The sequence below is a fragment of the Mustela putorius genome, unplaced genomic scaffold, assembly GCF_011764305.1.
Source record: "Mustela putorius furo isolate JIRA1106 unplaced genomic scaffold, ASM1176430v1.1 tig00004039_pilon_pilon_pilon, whole genome shotgun sequence".
NCBI lineage: Eukaryota > Metazoa > Chordata > Mammalia > Carnivora > Mustelidae > Mustela > Mustela putorius.
Window position 1 is genome coordinate 297523 of NW_025422174.1, and position 21958 is coordinate 319480.

Below are 21958 nucleotides of genomic sequence, written 5' to 3' on the forward strand. Positions count from 1 at the left end.
CGTACCTGAGTGAACCAGTGTTCTTAACACCAAATAAAACTAAATAGAAAATAAAGCAAATTGCTGGGGGATTCAAAAGTAAACACAACCACCATTTACCTAGCACTTTACAAGTCACTTTCACAGACATAACCTCTTCTGATACTCATGCTCAAACTGCAAGTTAGATGCTGTTATCAATTATAACTGGTATTTCTCTTGGGCATATATTTTTATGTTTAATATAGATTATTATTACTGACCTTTCCTGTGACTTAAGAAATCTCCAAAGTTAGAAAAAACATTTTCCTTTGATATATTATCCAATATTTGTTTTACTTACATTATTTAATTTCTGACTTGCTGCAATGTTTTAATTATTTTTTATTTTTTATTCTGTGTGTATGTGGTGTGAAATAAGGAGTCCAATTTCATTTTTGTCTATATGAACAAATAATTTCCCAGTTCCATTTATTGAAAAGATTTTAAAACAAGCTTTTAGAAGGAAATTTTACTTCTCTATATTTATTTGGGGTTTTTGTGTGGTTTTTTAGCCATTCATCTGTTCACTATGCAAGTCAATATAAAGCAAGATTCCAGTATTACATAGCACCACCAATGCAATTATTTTCTCTTTCAGTTTGAGTAAACCTGGCACAGCTAGGAAACCACTTCAAAGAATTGTTCTGATCATTTTGTTGACTCCCCAAGAGCAAAAAATATGGGCAGGAATAACATCCAGTCATAACTCTTTCCCACACAAGGTATGTTCAGCGGTCAAAAAGTCATCATTTGCAGCAAGTATGAAAATCCAAGACCATTAACAGTAACTTGTTAGAACTAATCTTATTCAGCAAGATGAACATTTATATATTCATATATAATCTAATCTATTCCTTGTTCAGCTAGGGTTGACTAATCTTCTAATGAGAAAATATAACGGGAAAACACCATCCATAACATCAAAAAGTTGCAAAATACATAAGCACAAATCTAATATGAAATATGTAAAAACTGTATTTTTTAACTATTGGGCTTTCCTCAAGGACATCAAAGAATCGAGAGATAAGCCATATTCTTAGATAACAAGGTTTAACACTATAAATACATCAGTTCTCTATCAAAGAAATCAGTAATTCAGTATGATCTCACCCAACAGAATTATTATTGAATTTGACAGCTGATTCTAAAATTTATCTGGCAGTGGGGTGCCTGGGTGGTTCAATCAGTTAAGCATCTGCCTTCAGCTCAGGTCACGGTCCTGGAGTCCTGGGATGGAGCCCTGCATTGGTCCTTGCTTAGCAGGGTCTGCTTCTCTCTCTCCCTCTGCTGTTCACCTACTTGTGTGTTCACTCTCTCTGTCAAATAAATAAATAAAATCTTTTTTAAAAATCATAATTATATAATACCACCCACATATATATAGATATATCTAGAGAGAGAGACAGAAAAAAATGTGAGAAGAAAGAAAAATATAGTAGTGGTATCTTCTGCTTGATGGTATTATAGTATACAATGAAAAACAATTCCTTCTGTTTTTCTGATTTTCAGAAATTTAAACAATAAATGTGCATTGTTATAAAATGAAATAAATAAATAAGTTTTTAAAAAATAAAACTCACCTGGAAGAGAAAACACATAGAAATAGCTTAGAAAACTATGAAACAAACCTTATTAGATCATACCATTCCACAGCCAGAGATGCCACATCAAAGTAAAACCCCAAACCCATTGTAAGTTAAAGTATGGTATGGGTTCCTGAATAAATGCATAAGGCCAATGAAAACAATACTGAATGTATACACAGAAATCTGGTATTCTCATCAGAATAATTTATTTGTCTTCATGAAAAAGCAAATATTTTCTTTTCTTTTCATTGCTCCCTTTTTTGCTTCCTTTTTGCCGAACATTTCTAAAACAGTAGACAATGTTTGTTTGCTGCGCTCCGTTCTGCTCCTCCCGCTCCCCTTTAAACCCATCTCAATCAGTCATTTGCCCCACACCAGCCCCCACCCCCATCAAAACCATCTTCATCAATGTCACCAGGGATACATGGTTGACTGCAGGAGCTGTTTCTCAACCTTCTTAAGTGATCCAGCGCACCTTTTGGCACTTGACCGGTCCTTCCTGGAACGAATTTGTACTTTGGCTTCATCCAGTCCCTCCTTCCTCTTCCTGCTGTCAGTCCCTTGTACTCTCCCAGACTCCTAAGGAGGATCTCAGAGCTCAGTCTTTGGGCCTTTTTTTTTTTTAATCTATACTCTGTCCTTGGGTGGCCTCAGGGCTGTAAATATCATCCACATGCTGACAATGTCCAAGTTTATACCTCCAACCCAGACACCTCTCTTGAGCTCCAGACTCAGGTATCCCACTGCCTGCTCGATGTCTAACAAGTACTTCAAACCAAGTATGTCTAAAACAGAATGCCTGGTGGCTCTTGATCTTCCTTCCCTCGGCTGGCCCCATCTCAGCTTCAAGCAGACAACAAAGCTAGGTCAGGCCAAGGCCTGACTGATTGATTAGTCAAGACACAATTAGCCACAGTTAGGTTCAGACCGTTTATTACTTACCTGGATGGCAAACAAATTTCTACATGGCTCTTGCCCTGAGAATCAGAAAGGGTGAATTGGAAAAGGGGAGGCAATATTCTAGACTAATAGAGGAGGCAGTTTTAGTCTGTAGCCCTTAGGGGTGGGGGCTGGTGCGCAAGAAAGTTCTATACCTCTTCAGAACCCGGGAGATCACAGAAACTGGTTTGTGATGGCCTCCTAAGGGAAGAAGAGAGGCCAGCAGAAAGCGACCCCAGTGCAGCTCTTCACAGGCCTCCCATTCTCTCTGTTCTAGGAAGATCACAGGCACTCTCCCAAAATGCAGACAAGCTGTTGTTCAAGCCTTTGCTTGTGTGGACTATGTGGCATTCCAGGAGGCCAAGGCACCGTGGTGGAGATGTTCTCACACTTTCAGTCAATAGTAACAGTGCTTTGGGTCATCTGTCGTCTGTCGACATGGGGCATCTGGTCCCTTTCTCCCACCTTTACCTCTCCGAGCTCATCCCTTTCTCTTTGAGCCTCACTCCTTCCGCTGCAGCCATGCTGGACTCCTTGCTGGTACCAGACACACCAGGCACATTTCCAGCACATTGGCGGTTCCCTTCACTGGACTATTCTTCCCCCAGATGTCTTCAAGACTGATTCTCTCAACTACTTCAGATAAGTGGGGTATCACCTAAGTCTTTATATTCAACTTGGCAAATCCTCTTTTCTTCTCCCTAATTTTCTGCCTTTGCCCTCAAGAGAATGAGGAAGGTAGCAGGGTCTCTTTAATCTCCCATGTCCCACACGGCACCCAGGATTGTGGCTCCTCTCTTCCCAACACAATCTCCCGGACCCATCTCTCCAAATTTTTCTCCCAGCCCCCACCTACACAGACAAGTTACCTCTGTCTGAACCTCCCCAATTTGCTTGAACTACCCTATTCAAAGGAACTGGCCACACAGGATCTACCCTTCTGAGAAGATCTGGGAAGTACAAATACTATATTGTTTTTCCATTACACTTATTGCTGAGAAAAGTTCCACCTGAATGTCATTCTTAACAATCTGGTTAAGCCTTTGGGGTCTGAAGCCATACTAAGGCTTCAGACTATTTCTATAGCACATCCCCAATGATACATAAAGGGAATATTGGTCTCAAAGCTGCCTGTTGCTCTCAGAAGCATTCTAGATGGTTCCACGCACTTCCTCAGTTGTTCAACCAGAGATCCAAACTTCAGGCAGGAGAAATAAACAGCCATACCATCCGTTTTCTGGGAGTCCTAGGTCTTCCCTCTCCAAGATCACACTAAGACCATGTTTGGCAGCGGTCACTGGCAGGGCAGAGAAACCATGCACTGCCACCACCCCTGAAATACGTCTTGCTGTTTCCCGTCTTTGAAAGAGGAAGTGGCTCAGGACGTGACCTGAGGACTGAAAAGAAAGTTTCTAATTTCTGGAATAGGACAGAAAGGAAGTTGTACTTCCTTCATATGAAAGGAACAGAAGGAAAAGAACTACAAACTCTTTTATATGATATTTTTGCTTCTGGAGGAGAGGGATAGACACAAACGTCAAAGGGCAACAATTTCTCCCCAACTTCTAGGGAGTAGGTCAGATATGTCCTAAGATACACAACTCTGTTCAGTCCCTGACAGTTGAGCTACACCTACAAAGACATCGTATGGGTTTTTCCTCCCACTTTTTGCCCTCCCTTCCCTGTATGTTCACGTACAAACAGTATTATGACAATATTAAAGAAAACAAGAAAAAGCAACATACAGCCCCACTTCTATCACATATCAGTTTCTCTGCCCTCACTCCCAGCACAGACATAATTTACAAATTTGCCATGACAGGGTTGGTTTAACCCTGTATCGTGGTTTTGTCATATAACACTTTAGCACAAATATTTCATATTTATACCCATTTTAATGGATACAAAGTATTCCATTAAGTTGAGAAGTTTTAGCAAATTTAGGCAGTTCTGTATTAAAAAATTATCTACGTATAACTTTTTGCTTCTCTGTAATTCCTTTTTATGGATATAATTTTAAGATGAAATGACTCAAGCAAGTTAGATGCACACTTTGGGGCCCTTTTTTTTTAAATTGATTTATTTATTTTCAAAAAAACAGTATTCATTATTTTTGCACCACACCCAGTGCTCCATGCAATCTGTGCCCTCTCCAATACCCACCACCTGGTACCCCGACCTCCACCCCCCACCACCACCACTTCAAACCCCTCAGATTGTTTTTCAGAATCCATAGTCTCTCATGGTTCACCTCCCCTCTCAATTTCCCCCAACTCCCTTCTCTTCTCTAACTCCCCATGTCCTCCATGCTATTTGTTATGCTCCACAAATGAGTGAAACCATATGATAATTGACTCTCCCTGCTTGACTTATTTCACTCAGCAGAATCTCTTCCAGTCCCGTCCATGTTGCTACAGAAGTTGGGTATTCGTCCTTTCAGATGGAGGCATCATACTCCATAGTGTATATGGACCACATCTTCCTTATCCATTCGTACTTTGGGGCCCTTTAAATGACTCTCTCCCAATGGGTTGTCCCACATGCATCCCATTTTGAAGTCAACATTTTACAGTGCTTTATAGTTTCAAACCATTTTATAAATTTTATCTCAATCACGCTGACAGGCTGATCTAAATTCCACCTCCTGGGGCGGATACTTTAGTAGGCTAACTCCAGCTCCCTCTCCCATGCCTCTAAGACAGAGACTAGAAAAGGGGCCTGCAGGGTTCCCCAGCCTGGCTTACAGCCACGCGTGGCCATGTGGTCCCATCCTAACCAATGAGATGTAAGGGAAACGTGATGGACAGGAGGCTCATGCTCTCCCTGAACCTTCTTCCTGAAATGTGGAAGTGACAGCTGGAGCAGACTATGTTGTGAAGGAGCAGTGGTCACGGGAAGGGAATAAAGTCTATTCACAGAGAGAAGCAAAGATAACACGAGGGAGACACAGAGCCCCTGAGAGAGAAAGGGAGAGTGAGTCCTGCAGCAGCCTGAATTCTGTGGTGATTTCCAGTTTAGTCCGATGGAACTGTCCGTAAGAGTAATAGACTGTTCAAAATATAACTTTAAATGAGGAGTTGTACTGGTCACACAAGCAAGCTTAAAGATGACCTTGAGAAAAACATGTACTGGCCGCGGGCCTCTGGTGAAGAGGATGATGCACATCCTTGAAGCTGAGCAGCTGGGGATGCCCGGCCTGCTCGGGCTGGAAGCCACCTGCTTCCCGTTTTTGTCGTCTCTCCTACCTCAGAGAAAGCCTGCTGCTAAGGTAATCCCTTGCAGTGCACTTGCTCAACTATAAATTCATGCTGCTGGACCAGACACACTTTATTCCTCCTCCTGTTTCCCTCTAAGACTCGCGACCAACATATTACATGTTCCTTCTAGTTTACCTACTAGACCGATGGCTATTGTACGACCTTTTCTTCTCCTTCGTTGCTGTCTTGTATCGAATAAATACAGGGCTGAGGAGTTCGTTGGGGCAACAGTCCTTCCAGCTGTCAAACCCTGCTCCCTCTCTCTTACAACTCACGTTTGTGCCTCATTCTTCTCCTGTGCACCCTTAGGAAAGTGGCAGTCCAGCCCTCACGCATCTGCATACCTGATCCCTTGTCTCCACACCAAGCCCCTATTCTCTTGTAGAAATTCAGGTAGGTATTTATTCTTTAGAAACAGTCCAGCCTGCAGGTATTCCAGCTGTTCTTACAATGTGTATTCCATGTTGGTGAACTCAAAGGGCAGAGCAATTAGGGATTTTGTTCTTTTCCACAAGAGGAGAGGAGGATGTTCACACACCAGGAGCCTGTTGATAGCTGTCTGGACCTCCTGTATCCTGCAGAGCATTGCAGGATGAAGCAGGCTGCAGATGATTTCAAATTTTTTGTTCTTTTATCAAAGTATGCCCCAACTTCTGGCTAAATAAAGCCAAGGATCAAGAGGGAAAAGCGCTAGCATTAGATTCATCTTTATACCCTATTTGAAGAGGCATCAGTCAGTAGAAACCCAATTGAGCACAGAACTGCTCCGTGGAGATTCAAACACAAATATACCTCACCTGAGTTAGCCATTGGAAGCCACCCAGCATCATGGTTAAAAGCATGTCAGTTGGGTCACCTGGGGGGGCTCAGTGGGTTAAGCCACTGCCTTCGGCTCAGGTCATGATCCCAGGGTCCTGGGATCGAGTCCCGCATCGGGCTCTCTGCTCGGTGGGGAGCCTGCTTCCTCCTCTCTCTCTGCCTCCCTCTATGCCTCCTTGTAATTTCTGTCTGTCAAATAAATAAATAAATCTTTAAAAAAAAAGCATATCAGTTAATCTGGGTTCAGTCACTAACTGTTTTCTACTAGCTCGGTCACTTTGGGCAAGTTAACTTACTCTCTGAGCTTCATTTTCCTTATAATAGTTAAACATTATAAATAAATTATTTTACTAGCAAAAATATGTTTATTCAAGAATTGCTTAAATTTATGCACAGAATTGCAATTTATGGAAGCTATGACAAAACCACAGGCAAGTACAACAAACAAAGGAGAGGAATATTTTTATAGAAATTGAGGAAGCTGGTAGGGATTGTTTGGAACAAAAGTCCATTGAAGAGAAGCAGAGGTCCAGGAGAAGACAGTTTCCCATTGGCTGGATTGCTGGAGTAGTCAACTTCTTGTAGACGTAGTATACATCTTTGCCTGTTGAAACCTGCCACTTTCCTAAGGGTGCATGAGAGAAGAATGAGGCACAAACAAGTCAGCTGTAAAAGAATGGGAGCAGGGGACAACAGCTGGAAGGACTGTCACCTGAACTCCTCAATCCCATATTCATTAGATACAAGATAACAAAGGAGAAGAAAAGGTTATACATTAGTCATGTATCTAGTGGGTAAACAGAAGGAAGAATCGTATGTTGGTCACAAGTTTTAGAGGTAAACAAAAGAGTAGGATGTGTCAGTCGAGCAGCAGGAGATGTGTAGCTGTGCAACACACTCAGTGTATTACCTTAGCAGGAAGCTTTCTCTGAGATAGGGGAGACAAAACCGGAAGCAGGGCGGTGTTCCACCCTGAGCCGGCCGGGCCTTCCCAGCTGCTGGCTGCAAAGACTTGTATCATCGCCTCCACCAGAGGCCTGCTGCTAGCACATGTCTTTGTCAAGGTCATCTTTAAGCGTGCTTGCAGGACCAGTACAACTCCTCATTAGTTAAAGTTATAGTTTAAGCAGTATGTTATTCTGAGGGATGGTTACAGGAACCTATCATTTATAATTCCTTCCTGTTGAGGATTCTTCTGTTGAGGTCTGTAATTACCCATTTTTCCTGTAACTGAGGTCGAGTGCTACAGCTTTCTCTTCTAACCTCACACTGCAGCCTCCTGGCTCTTGCTTTAGTGAGATTTTATTAACTTATTAATTTTCACATAATTGGAAATCCTGTTACTTATTCATAGTGGACATTTGTTGTTTTTGGCCACTCAATATCCATTCTTCCCTGCTTTGCTCATAGCAACCAACTTCCTTTAAGGGTATGACCCAAAAGCTACACCTACTTCTCTCCCATCTCATCGGCCAGAACTTTGTCACTCATAGCTACATAGCTGCGAAGGAAGCTGAGTTTGAATTCTGGAAAAATTTGGAGTTTGACTCCTAAGGAAGAAATAGATCCAGAAGACAACTAGATGTCCCTGACGCATTATCATTATCGTTACACTAATTATATTACATCCTCTGGTTACAAAATCTTGCACAGTTTGACAAATAATCATGATCCTTGACCGGACTTTGTATCACTACTGTCACATTCAGCTTCAAGGTCTCCATGGTCAGGGTTCTTACAGACCTGAGGGTTTGAAGAAGGGCTGCATATCCTTCCTCCAGAAAAGTTTTGTGCAGCTTAAATAAGACCAAGAAGCAGGGAGAGGGGGACTTCATGGTTCCAAATGAAGAAATACATGTTAGAGAATGGGTTAAGCCTGGAGAGGCCAAGTGAGTTGGGTATTTCCCCCTTCAAAGGACTCCTCACTAGGGAAGGGGACCATGGTAAAACTAAATATCATCCCCCCCCAAGAACACCTTGAACCTCAGATCCTGAAGATCATAAGTAAGAGATGGACCCAGTCTGCAACAGAGTGAGAATGGGGACACCTCTGGCTACCAACAGGCAGCAAGGCACATGTGAGGAACCCTCTGCTATCTGTCCAATTCTTTCCTCTCAGTGTCTCTCACCCTGGAAGAGCTAGATTTCAATTAGAAAAGAAAGAGAGAAAAAAAGAAGAAGAAAGAGGAATGAAAAAGCAGATCTCCTCAAAGTCTCTAGAGCCAGAAACAGACCTTACATGGTATGACAAATTCTGTATATATGTATCCTTCCCCTGGACAATTCATTTATTTTTTTAAAAGATTTTATTTATTTATTCGACAGAGAGAGATCCCAAGTAGGCAGAGAGGCAGGCAGAGAGAGAGGAGGAAGCAGGCTCCCTGCTGAGCAGAGAGCCTGATGTGGGGCTCGATCCCAGGACCCTGGGATCATGACCTGAGCCGAAAGCAGAGGCTTTAACCCACTGAGCCACCCAGGCACCCCTGGACAATTCATTTAACAAATATTTACTATGTCTCACTTGAGAGCAGGGATTGTGTCCTGTTCATGGCTCTATCCCAGGACCCAACACTATATTTGACTGGGGCTCAGAAAATGTTCTTTAAATATTTTATGTATTTATTTACTTACTTATCTATTTATTTATTTATTTTAGGGAGAGAGAGCAGGGGAAGGGGCAGAAAAGAGAGGAAGAGAATCTCAAGCATCTCCATGTGGAACCCGATGCAGGGTTTGAGCTCAGGACCCTGAGATCATGACCTGAGCTGAAACCAAGAGTCACTTAACCAACTGAGCCACCCAGATGCCCCAGGAAATTTTGTTTAGGTGAACAACATCACAATTTTGATTTAGTGTTGAACACTAGTGGTTGCCTCCCGAGCATCCAATTTCCATCTTCCCAGCAACTATTTTTTAAGTTTTTTTTTTTTATATTTTCTCCATTTATTTGACAGAGAGAGCAAGAAACCACAAGCAGGCAGAGCAGCAGAAGAAGAGGGAGAAACAGGCTCCCCACCGAGCAGGGAGCCCAATGCCAGGCTCAATCCCAGGACCCTGGGAACACAACCTGAGCTAAAGGCAGTCACTCAACCAACTGAGCCACCCAGGTGCCCTTTTTTTAAGCTTATTTAAATTCCTTAGTTAACATGCTGTGTAATATTAGTTTCAGGTGTACAATATAGTAATCCAATAATTCCAGAATCACCTGGTGCTTATCACAACAAGTACACTCCTTAATCCCCATAATCTATTTAACCTTCCCAGCATCCAATTCCCTCTTCCCAGAACTCTTAATTTCCATTTGGACAACTATGTGGTTTAAGGCTCACCCCCAGCTCCAAGCATAGACCATGTGAACTAAGTTAAACCAATCCATATATTCCATACCCCTGACTTCAGCAATTGGTTTAAAATGTGAGCATGTGACTTAATCCAGACCCACCAAAGTGGATCTGAGGACAAAGATGTTTTTTCTCTTTCCAATATAATGTAAAACCTGGAACACTATAGACATTTTTGCTACTGTGAAGAAAGTCCACTTGAGACTAAACCAATTTAGCATAAAAACAAAGCCTAATCCCTCTTGCAAATGTAAAGCTCTAGATCAAACCGCACTTGAAATCCTTTTTACCTCTGGACTTTACAGTCACATGATCAATAAATTCTTTTCATTGCTTAAGTCATTGTGGGTGGAATTTTTTATTTGTGACTAAAAATATCCCAGCTGATGCAGAAATACTAAGTTTGACACAGTGGAAGAAATCCAAGCTGACATATGATACAAACTAACAGTTTCCAAAAGTCAGTCCAACAGAAATGAAACAATGAGATGTATGTAAATATACATGAATTTTCAAACAGCCCAAAGGAGAAGCAGAGAATGTTGAGAGCTTATTTAACTGTATTGGACAGCTTGCTGCCAGATTTGGATAAGAAGAAGCAGTTCAACCCTAGGTGCCTTCTTCAAAATATTTCAAGATTTCTCTAGCACCAGCAGTTAAAAACCAAACTCTTCAGCCCCTGATAATTTAGTCCATAAATAATTTTCAGCCTCATTGCTAACCATTTATAGTCCAAGCACACTACATCAGTTACACCTGGCATGCCCTAGGTAATAGTCGGCATTCAAGATGGCCCCTTTGATCTTCCTTTCCTTTTTTTAAAAAACTTTATTTGACAGAGATCACAAGCAGGCAGGGAGGCAGGCAGAGAAGGGGGGTAAGCAGGGTCCCTGCTGAGCAGAGATCCCGATGCAGGGCTCGATCCCAGGACCCTAGGATCATAAACTGAGCCAAAGGCAGATGCTTTAACCCACTGAGCCACCCGGGCAACCCTTATCTTCCTTTCTTAATATTCTTTCACACTGAATTATGGCTGGCCTGTGTAACAACAGAACTGAAAGTGTGTGACTTCCAAGGAATTTTGGCTTCTGCCTTGCTCCCATGGATTACCCTTTCTGAAGTCTCAAGAAAGTCACCCACCATGCTGCTAAGGATATTTAAGCTACCCTGTGAAGAGGCCTTGATGGAGAAGAACTGATGTCTTCCACCATTAGCGATACCAACTCACCCTCTGTGTCAATGAGCTACTTTGGAAATAAATCCTTCAGCAGCAGTCAAACCTTTAAATGACTGTAGCCCTGGCTGACATCTGACCATCAGCTCTTTAGCCTACATTGAAAACTCCCTTCCTGGATCTGTACTCAAGGAACACTCATGGAAGAAACTGAAGAAGACACACAAAGATGGAAAAGCATTCCATGCTCATGGATCAGAATAATAAGCATTGTTAAAATGTCTATACTGCCTAGAGCAATCTATACTTTCAATGCCATTCCAATCAAAATTCCACCAGCATATTTCAAAGAGCTGAAGCAAGTAATCCTAAAATTTGTATAGAATCAGAAGAGATCCTGAACTGCTGAGAAAATGTTGAAAAAGAAAAACAAAACTGGGGGCATCACGTTGCCTGATTTCAAGCTTTACTACAAAGCTGTGATCACCGAGACAGTATGGAACTGGCACAAAAACAGACACACAGAGCAGTGGAGCAGAGTAGAGAGCCCAGATATGGACCCTCAACTCTATGGTCAACTAATCTTCGACAAAGCAGGAAAAAATGTCCTGTGGAAAAAATGACAGTCTCTTCAATAAACAGTGCTGGGAAAATTGGACAGCTATGTCTAGAAGAATGAAACTCGACCATTCTCTTACATCATACACAAAGATAAACTCGAAAATGGATCAAAGACCTCAACATGAGGCAGGAATCCATCAGAATCCTAGAGGAGAATATCGGCAGTAATCTCTTCAATATTGGTCACAGCAACTTCTTTCAAGATATGTCTCCAAAGGCAAAGGAAACAAAAGTGAAAATAAACTTTTGGGAACTCATCAAGATCAAAAACTTCTGTGCAGCAAAGGAAACAGTCAACAAAACAAAGAGGCAACCCACAGAATGGGAGAAGATGTTCGCAAATGACTGTACAGACAAAGGATTGATATCCAAGATCTATAAAGAACTTCTCAGACTCAACACACACAAAACAGATAATCATGTCAAAAAATGGGCAGAAGACATGAATAGACACTTCTCCAGTGAAGACATACAAATGGCTAACAGACACATGAAAAAATGGTCATCATCATTAGCCCTCAGGGAGATTCAAATCAAAACCACATTGAGGTACCACCTTACACCAGTTACAATGGCCAAAATTAACAAAACACTTAACAACATGTGTTGGAAAGGATATGGAGAAAGGGGAACCCTCTTACACTGTTGATGGGAATGCAAGTTAGTGCAGCCACTTTGGAGAACAGTGTGGAGATTCCTTAAGAAATTAAAAATAGAGCTTCCCTATGACCCTGCAATTGCACTACTGGATGCACTACCCAAAGATACAGATGTAGTGAAAAGAAGGGCCATCTGTACCCCAATGTTCATAGCAATAATGACCACGGTCGCCAAACTGTGGAAAGAACCAAAATGCCCTTCAACAGATGAATGGATAAGGAAGATGTGATCCATCTATACGATAGGGTATTGTGCTCCCATCAGAAAGGATGAATACCCAACTTTTGTATCAATGTGGACGGGACTGGAAGATATTATGCTGAGTGAAATAAGTCAAGCAGAGAGAGTCAATTTTCATATGGTTTCGGTTATCTGTGGAGCATAAGGAATAACTCGGAGGACATGGGGAGCTGGAGAGGAGAAGGGAATTGGGAGAAATTGGAGGGGGAGATGAACCATGAGAGACTGTGGACTCTGAGAAACAAACTGAGGATTTGGGAGGGAGAGGGGATGGAAAGTTTGGGGAGCTGGTGGTGCGTATTAAGGAGATCATGGATTGCATGGAGCACTGGGTGTGGTGCATAAACAACGAATTCTGGAACACTGAAAAGAAATTTTAAAAATAAATTTTTAAAAAAACTCCTTTCCTGGGTCATAAAAATGCCACCGAAGCCTAGATAAGCTGCAATGGGCGGTTCCATAGTGTCTTTTGCGCTCAAGAGAATTAGTCCGTAGACCGAAAAGTGCAAGAACTCTTGCAACAGAGAAGTGAAGCAATAATGTGGCCAAAAGCTGAGCACCCGCAACATGGTGGGGGAGGGGAAGAGGTTGAATTTTGACAGCATCTAGAAAAGAGGAACATCTGGTTCCAGACACTTCCTGCTCACAGATGGGACAAGGAGTGTGGAGGGTTTTTTAAAGATATTTATTTGTTTGTTTACTTATTTATTTATTGTTTATTTATTTTGAGAGAGAGAGAGAGAGCAAGCAGGGGGAGGGGCAGAGGCAGAGGCAGGGACAGAGAGACAATCTCAAGCAGACTCCATGCTGACACGCTCCACAATGTGGAGCCTGACATGGGGCTTGATCTCATGATACAAGGTGAAATCAAGAGTTGGATGGTTAACTGACTGAGCCACTCAGGTGTCCTAGAGGAAGTATGGTTTAAGGGATGCACCAGTAGGGTTCTTGGAGGGGAGATGGGTAGGAAGATGGGCTGATTAGGTGATGCTCATCACCTAATTTAGAAGGGATCTTGGGTATTATATGCAACTGGTGAATCACTAAATTCTATCCCCCAAAAGTAATAATACACTATATGTGAACTAAATTGAATTTAAATTTTAAAAATTTTAAATATATAAATATATAAAAATCCAGCAGTAATGCTAGAAAAGCCATCGCTTGGAGTCTTTTTCCAGAATCTTGATAATGAAAGTTCTTTTGCCAGTAGAGAACAGGAGGATCTTAGAGGTTAGAAACAAACTGAAATTTGAGAAGAGGTTGGAATGATATCCAATTAGAACCTGGAAGGGGAGGTGGATCTTGGAAAGATTCAGAAAGTAGGAAAGGGGACACATTCAGATTTATAGATATGGGAATGAACCAACTGCTCTGAACAACACAACTAGAAAGGCAACATTAGTAGACATATGTGAAGATTAACTTTGCCAAGAAAACCTTTTATTTCTATAAAAGGTTTTTTTAAACACTGAAGCACATTTTGTAAGAACCATTCCAATTTTATGCCACAAAAGATAAGAAATGATTCATACCCTACTCTCTAATCATGATACATTAAGGTAAGAAGTAGAAAATATCAAAAATGGAACTAAAAAGCCAAATTTTGAAAATTGAACATTTTAAGAACATAGAACAAATAGTGAACACATAGTATGATAACATAATTCAAAATAATAATAACAGGGGCGCCCAGGTAGCATAGTCAGTTAAGTAGCTGTCTCTTGATTTCGGCTCAGGTTGTGATCTCAGGGACAAGGAAGGGGACCCACGTCTGGCTCCATGCTCCGCACAGGGTCTACTTAAAATTCTCTCTCCCTTAAAATGTCTTACACTACTGGTGGGAATGCAAACTGGTGCAGCCACTCTGGAAAACAATATGGAGATTCCTCAGAAAGTCAAAAATAGAGCTACCCTACAACCCAGCAATTCTGCTACTTGGTATTTACCCAAAGGATACAAACATTGTGTTTTAAAAGGGCATATGTGCCCCAATATTTATAGCAGCAATGTCCACAATAGCCAAAATATGGAAAGATCATAGATGTCAAGTAACAGATGAATGGATAAAGAAGATGTGAGATGATAGATAAATAGATGGACGATTGATAGATAGATATAATGGAATATTACTCAGCCATCAAAAAGAATGAAATCTTGCCATTTGCAATGACATGGATAGAAGTAGAGGGTATTGTGCTAAGCAAAATAAGTCAGTCAGAAAAAGACAAGTACCATATGACTTCACTCACAGGTGGAATTTAAGAAGCAAAACAGGTGAACATTGGGGAAGGGAAGGAAAAATAAGGTGAAAATAGAGAGGTAAGGAAACCATAAAAGACACTGAACTCTAGGAAACAAACTGAGGGCTGCTGAAGGGAAAGGGCGGGGGGAAGGGTAACTGGTAATGGGCATTAAGAAGGGCACTTGATGTGATGAGGACTGTGTTATATGCGACTGATGAGTCACTAAATTCCCCCTGGTAACTAATAATACAGTATATGTTAACTAAATGGAATTTAGATAAAAAATTTTTTAAAAAGAGAGATTCTCTCTCCTCTGCCCCTCCCCTGCTCTCTCACTCTCTCTCATATAAATATTTTTAAAAATAAAGTAATAGGGGCACCTGGGTGGCTCAGGGGGTTAAGGCCTCCGCCTTCAGCTCAGGTATGATCCCAAGGTCCTGGGATCGAGTCCTGCATCGGGCTCTCTGCTCAGCAGGGAGCCTGCTTCCTCCTCTCTCTCTGCCTGCCTCTCTGCCTACTTGTGATCTCTGTGTGTCAAATAAATAAATAAAATCTTTTAAAAAAAAATCTGTACACTCTAAATATATACAATTTTTATTTATCAACTATACCTCAAGAAAGCTGGAGAAACAATTTGTTAAATGTACCTTTTATTGGCTGCCGTTCCTCTCTGCCCCTCTGCCAGCGACCCCAACACCTCCCAAAGTCCTTGCACCCACATCTTTGTCTCAGGCTCTACTTCTGGGAGAACATAACCCACGGCCGACACCGATGATAAGCAAGAGAGAGGAAACTGCTTCGAGGAAGTCGAGTGGCCCCGGGTGCAAAATGCAGCTGAGAGGTGAAGATGAAAAAAAAAAAAATGCCCAACGGATTTAGCAGCATAAACCTGACCTTGTAAAAGGTCATTGCAGAGGCATAGGGCATGTGGAAACCACACTGCTGTGGCTTGAAGAATACATTTCAAAAAATAAGCAGATGCGATCTCTACACCAGGAAGAGGAAGAGGTGAAAAGGTGATAGCCTTGGGGACTGTGGCCACAAAAGACAGAGAGACAGATAAGATGCACAGATACCACCGTGCATGGAGCATCTAATGTTTCTGGACATACTCAGGAGATCAGACAACTGGAAAATAGGCTTGCAACTGAATGAGTGGTAACCACCAAGATAACTAAGAAAAAAAGGCAATTATTATTATCTATTTTATATATATGTACACTTATACATATATATATAATCAAGATTATAGAAAATATATGCCTTAAATATAGAGAAAACAAAAAGTTACACAAGAGGGAAAAACAAATCAGAATATAGTACGTTGCTCAGCCAAGAATAGCACTTACAGAGTCATAATAATGTAAAGCCAGAACATCAATTTTTTTAAAGATTTTATTAATTTATTTGAGAGAGAGAGAGAGCATGCACACAAGCAGGGGAGAGGGGCAGAGGGAGAAGCAGGCTCCCTGCTGAGCAAGGAGCCCAATGTGGGACTCAGTCCCGGGACCCTGGGATCATGACCTGACCCAAAGGCAGCTTAGCTGACTGAGCCACCAGGTGCCCCAAAACATCGATTTAATCAAAAATAAAACTTGAACTGTTATCGGGAGGATGGAAGAAAAGAGGAGCGGAGAACGAGGAAGAAGCCCACCTTCCCTAGCAAGAAAGCCTAACAGATCGTGCCTAAGAGTTGAGAAAACACAGTACATGTGTATTGCTCACCGTTACGAAAATAAACGCCAAAATTAGCAAAAGTGATAGCCCGGGGTAGGTGGAGACGGGACCAAGGGACTGTAGGTTTTTGTCACAAAACTTGTATAATCATTTGGCTCTTTTTTTCTTTTTTTTTAAGATTTTATTATTTATGAGAGAAAGAGAGTGAGCACTTGTACAAGGTGGGGGTGGGTGAGCCAGAGAGAAGCAGTCTCCCCGCTGAACAGGGGCTCTGACACAGGACCCGTCCCAGGACCTGGAGACCATGACCTCGACTGAAGGCAGACCCTTAAGTGACTCAGCCCCCTAGGCACCCCCTAACTATTTGGCTCTTAAACCAAGGTTCTTCCAAAATTTCTGAATATAACCACAGTAAAAATAATAGTAATTATAATAATAATAATTAATAATTTTTAAAAACCTGAATTTTACTTTACAACCCAGTCCATACATACGAGTATTAAGGGGTTTGTGAACCAGTGGGATCGCTAACACTTACTGATTAGTGTGAAAACTGAAAGAATTACTTTTGAAACACAGGTTCAAACACTGCGTATCCTACCCAACAAGTCTACTTTTACAAATTTGTCAAGGTAAATTTAGCACATATGCACCAGGAGAAGCATGCAATAATATTCATATCACACTGTCCACAATGACTAAAAACTAGAAGTGATCCAATGTCTGTGATAAGAGAACAAACAGATACAAGGCATAAATAGAATATTATACAGCCAAACGGAATACCATGGATGATAATCCTAGCAACACAATGTTAAGTCAAATTAGCAGGTTCCTGGTACTGCATGTTAAAGAATCCAAAGTGTTGACTTTTGTCAGGGTGATGATAGTAATATGATTACATTTAAAAAGTCAACAGTTGGGGTACCTGGGTGGCTCAGTTGGTTAAGAGTCTGCTTTCAGCTTGGGTCGGGATCCAGCATCTGGGATGCAGCCCCACATCGGGCTCCTTGTGGAGAAGCAGAAGAGTCTGCTTCTCCCTCTGCCTCTGCTGCTCTCTCTCTCAGTCAAATAAATAAATAAAATCTTTAAAGAAAAAAATCAACAGTTTTCAGAAATGAGTTCTGAAGTATGCACAAGTGACTATGTACAAGTAATTTTTAATTTATTTTTTAATTCAAGTATAATTAACATACAGTGTTATATTGGTTTCAGTTGTACAATATAATGATTCAACAATTCTATGCATTACTCAGTGCTCATCACAGTAAGTACTGTTAATCCGCTTCACCTGTTTCAACCATCCGCCTTCCCACAAGTACACTTTTTTGACAACTGAATTACAGGCTTTATTAAAATTATTTTTACAAATTTGTATCTCCTAATATGGAAAGGTTGCTTTTTACTTTAACACGTGCTTTGCAAATTTACATTCTTAATAAGAAGGGCTTTGGTGAGGGCGCCTGGGTGGCTCAGTGGGTTAAGGCCTCTGCCTTCAGCTCAGGTCATGATCTCGGGGTCCTGGGATCGAGCCCCGCATCAGGCTCTGCTCAGCAGGGAGCCTGCTTCCCTTCCTCTCTCTCTGCCTGCCTCTCTGCCTGCTTGTGATCTCTGTCTGTCCAATAAATAAATAAAATCTTAAAAAAAAAAAAAAAGAAGGGCTTTGGTGAAATAATATCTAAGATTTGCCTTAAAGTATTCCAGGAGGTTGGGGTTCATATACACAATGCAGTATTACTCAGCCATCAGAAAAGATGAAAACCCACCATTTCCATTGACATGAGGGTGATGCTAAGTGAAATAGGGCAAGCAGAGAAAGACAGTTATCTTTGGTTTCACTTATTTGTGGAGCATAAGAAATAGCAGGGAGAACATTAGGAGAAGGAAGGGGAAAGATGAAGGGGGAGAAAGCAGAGGAGGGAGACGAACCATGAGAGACTATGGGCTCTGGGAAACAAACTGGGTTTCGGAGAGGATTGTGGATGGGCTAGCCCGGTGATGCGTATTAAGGAGGGCAAGTATTGCACTGCGCACTGGGTGTTAAATGCCAGTAATGAATTGTGGAACACTGCATCAAAAACCAATCTGAGGGTTTTGAAGGGGCGGGGGGTGGAGGTTGGGGGAGCCTGGTGGTGGGTATTGTGGAGGGCACGGACTGCATGGAGCACTGGGTGTGGTGCATAAACAATGAATTCTGTTATACGCAAAAGAAATTAAATTAAATTTTAAAAAATAAAATCAATTAATTAATTTTTTAAAAACAAATGATGTACAGTATGGTGACTAACATAACATAATAAAAATAAAGAAATAAACACAAATTGCAACATGAATGAATGAATGAGTATCCCAGGGAGGGGTGCCGGGCTAGCTCAACTGATAGAGCATCTTTGGGTTGTGAGTTTGAACCGCACATTGGAAGTAGGGAATACTTTAAAATAAATAAATAAAGCCTTCCAAGAAAAACATGATAGGTGAAGCAAGAGGGCAAAATCTTGATAATTGTTGAAGCTGGATGACGGGCATTCTGAGGTTCAGAGTATTCCTCTTCCCTGTTTTATGGGTTTGAAATTTTCACAATAAGAAAATTTTTTTTATTTCTTTTCAGCATAACAGTATTCATTGTTTTTGCACCACACCCAGTGCTCCAACGCAATCTGTGCCCTCTCCAATACCCACCCCCTGGTACCCCGACCTCCCACCCCCCCCTTCAAAACCCTCAGATTGTTTTTCAGAGTCCATAGTCTCTCATGGTGCACCTCCCCTTCCAATTTACCCCAACCACCTTCAAATTTTAATAGACAAGCCAGTTCCCCCAAAACAGAACATTTTCTTGGCATAGTCATATAGTTCAAAAACAAGTAAAATGAAACTAACAACATGTGTGATAATTAAAAGAAGGAGCAGGAAAAATGAAAAACGCAAATCCAGATAAATTGTCACTTCTGGGGATAGAGGAGAAATCCATCCATGAGTAAATTCTTTGGAATCATCTACTTGTTGGATTAAGTACTGAAATCATGATTGCTCAGATTTTATAATAAAGTGGTAACAGAATACAAGAGAGGCATTCCTAGGCCAATTAATGATAGTGTACAAATGAAGCACATAACTTAACTCTGTGCACCCGCAGTTTAGCAGAAAAGTACAGTATATTGTTCTCTGCCAGAGATCTTACACTTCCAAAAGTGGGAGTAATATCTCGAAAAGATTTCTGAACTAGGAGTTGGGAAAGAGAGGTCCTGGCCTTGGTTCTGTCACCAACTTGCCACATTGCTTTGGAAACTAATTCCTGTGGGTAGTTCAGTTTCCTCACGTATAGAATGAGCAAGCAATTTTGTCAAATCATTGCTGAAGTTCCTGTTAAGACAGAAAGAATGAGGGGAGCCTGGGGGTTCCGCTGGTTAAGCGTCTTACTTCTGCTTAGGTCATGATCCTGGGGTCCTGGGATCAAACCCCACCATGGCTGCTTCTCCCTCTCCTTCTGCCCCTCCCCCCTCCTCCCACTCATTCTCTTTCTCTCTCTCAAATGAATAAAATCTTTAAAAAATAAAAATTAATTTAAAAAATTAAAAAGACAGGAAGGGGGCGCCTGGTGGCTCAGTGGGTTAATCCGCTGCCTTCAGCTCAGGTCATGATCTCAGGGTCCTGGGATCGAGCCCCGCATCAGGCTCTCTGCACAGCAGGGAGTGCTTCCTCCCCTCTGCCTCTCTGCCTAGTTGCAATCTCTGTCAGATAAACAAAATCTTTAAAAAAAAAAAAAAAAAAAGACAGAAAGGATGACTGGGTACCGGGCTGAGAGGCAAACACAGCAAACATCTCTGGCAACAGGCTTGCAGCCCTCCCCACAGCAGAGTGACCTCACTGCTCACAACCTCCTCCAGGCCCTCGCTTCTTGCTTCCAGGCCCCTGGGTCTGGTCTTCGTTCTTCCCTGGTTGCTCTGTTGTAGAGCCAGGGCTGAGCCCATTTCCTGAGGTCTCCAACCCAACATCTGCCCCTTCAACCTCCCTTCTCCCCCTGCCGTGTGTGTTCTCCACCCAGAAACCCACACATCCTGGCCTAGCCCCTGATTATTCTTGGGAAATCCATTCTGCCCACAGTACCAGAAGAAACGGTACAAGGACTGGTAGTCCATGAAGCCACCTACACACTCCCTTCTCCAGCCCGGAACGTTTGCTCCTAGACGCGCAGCGGCAGGCAGGGCCGGAGAATATAAACGGGTCTTGACAACAGGGGTGACTCAGCTGAAACAGGAAACACCCAGGGAACCCACTTAGCTACTGGGTTCCTCCCATGCCGGTTCCACGTGTCCTCCTGCCTCTCCTCCTGTGTGGCTCATATCCAGGAACTATGTCTACATCCAGCCTCCCACTGCCACCACATTTCTCAGGAAGCCTGCAAGCAGAGACTCTAAGCTAGTCAGAATTGGGGGAGCCCAGGTGGCTCAGTGGGTTAAGCGTCCAACTCTTGATTTTGGCTCAAGTCATGATCTCGGTCTCATGAGATCAAGCCCCACTTGGGCTTGGCTCAGCGGGAAGTCTGCTTGAGCTTCCCTCCCTCTTTCTCTGCCCCTCCCCACCAATAAATCAGTCAATCTTTAAGCTAGTCAGAGTAGGAGGGTGTGACTGAGACGGGGGATTCCTGCGGGCTCCAGGACTTGTCACCACCATAGGTGCTTCCCCCAGCCTGAGGACTTTCTCCCAAGTCTCAGGTGACCTGCCCCTGTGAACAGCAGACTACTAGTACAGGAGAATTGTCCTCCCTTGGGGTCACCATCAGCCAGGGACAGATAGGAGTCAGTGTCTAAATGCCCAGATTCTTCAGCCTCATGTGGACTGAGAAGAGTGCTTTTTACTGTTTCTCAGTGGAAGCAAGGGTCACTCCCCACAGTGCTGACCTGCCTCACAATGCACCTTCCCTGACTCCTTCGCTCACTTCTCCACACCCAGTGGGTGCTTCTTGCACTTCCTAAATAAGGAGGGGCTTTCACTGGGATCTTTGCTTTAAGGTCTGCTTCTGGGGAACCCAAACGAAGACAGTTGGATCTCAGAGAAAACTCCAGGCCAGCCCCTTCCCACTACAGAGAAGACTGAGACCTGGAAAGGAAAGATGAGCTGTTCCCTCAACACCTGGCCATCACCAAAGACCCCCTTCACCCACATGGCCACCTCTACTTGAAAGGGAACCTGCCAAAATGCCTCAGATCCTTTAAGTAGTGTTTCCAGCCTTCCTTAACTCACATACTGCCTTTACAATTTTTGCCACAAACCACATGCTCTTTTTATATCTGTCATATCCACATGACCACCTATAGTATCTAATTAATATACTTTTAATTTACTTTTTAATCCAAGTATAATTATCATATAGTGTTAT

General features: G+C 42.2%; 1 long non-coding RNA gene across 1 annotated transcript; it reads right to left on the reverse strand.

Annotated features, from left to right (window-relative positions):
- Positions 1-7068: 7068 nt before the first annotated feature.
- On the reverse strand, positions 7069-15812 carry LOC123389852. The gene is made up of 2 exons (XR_006604501.1): positions 15552-15812; positions 7069-7247 (listed from the first exon to the last, which is right to left on the reverse strand). It is a non-coding gene; the product is annotated as an uncharacterized LOC123389852 (long non-coding RNA).
- Between the last annotated feature and the right edge of the window lie 6146 nt (positions 15813-21958).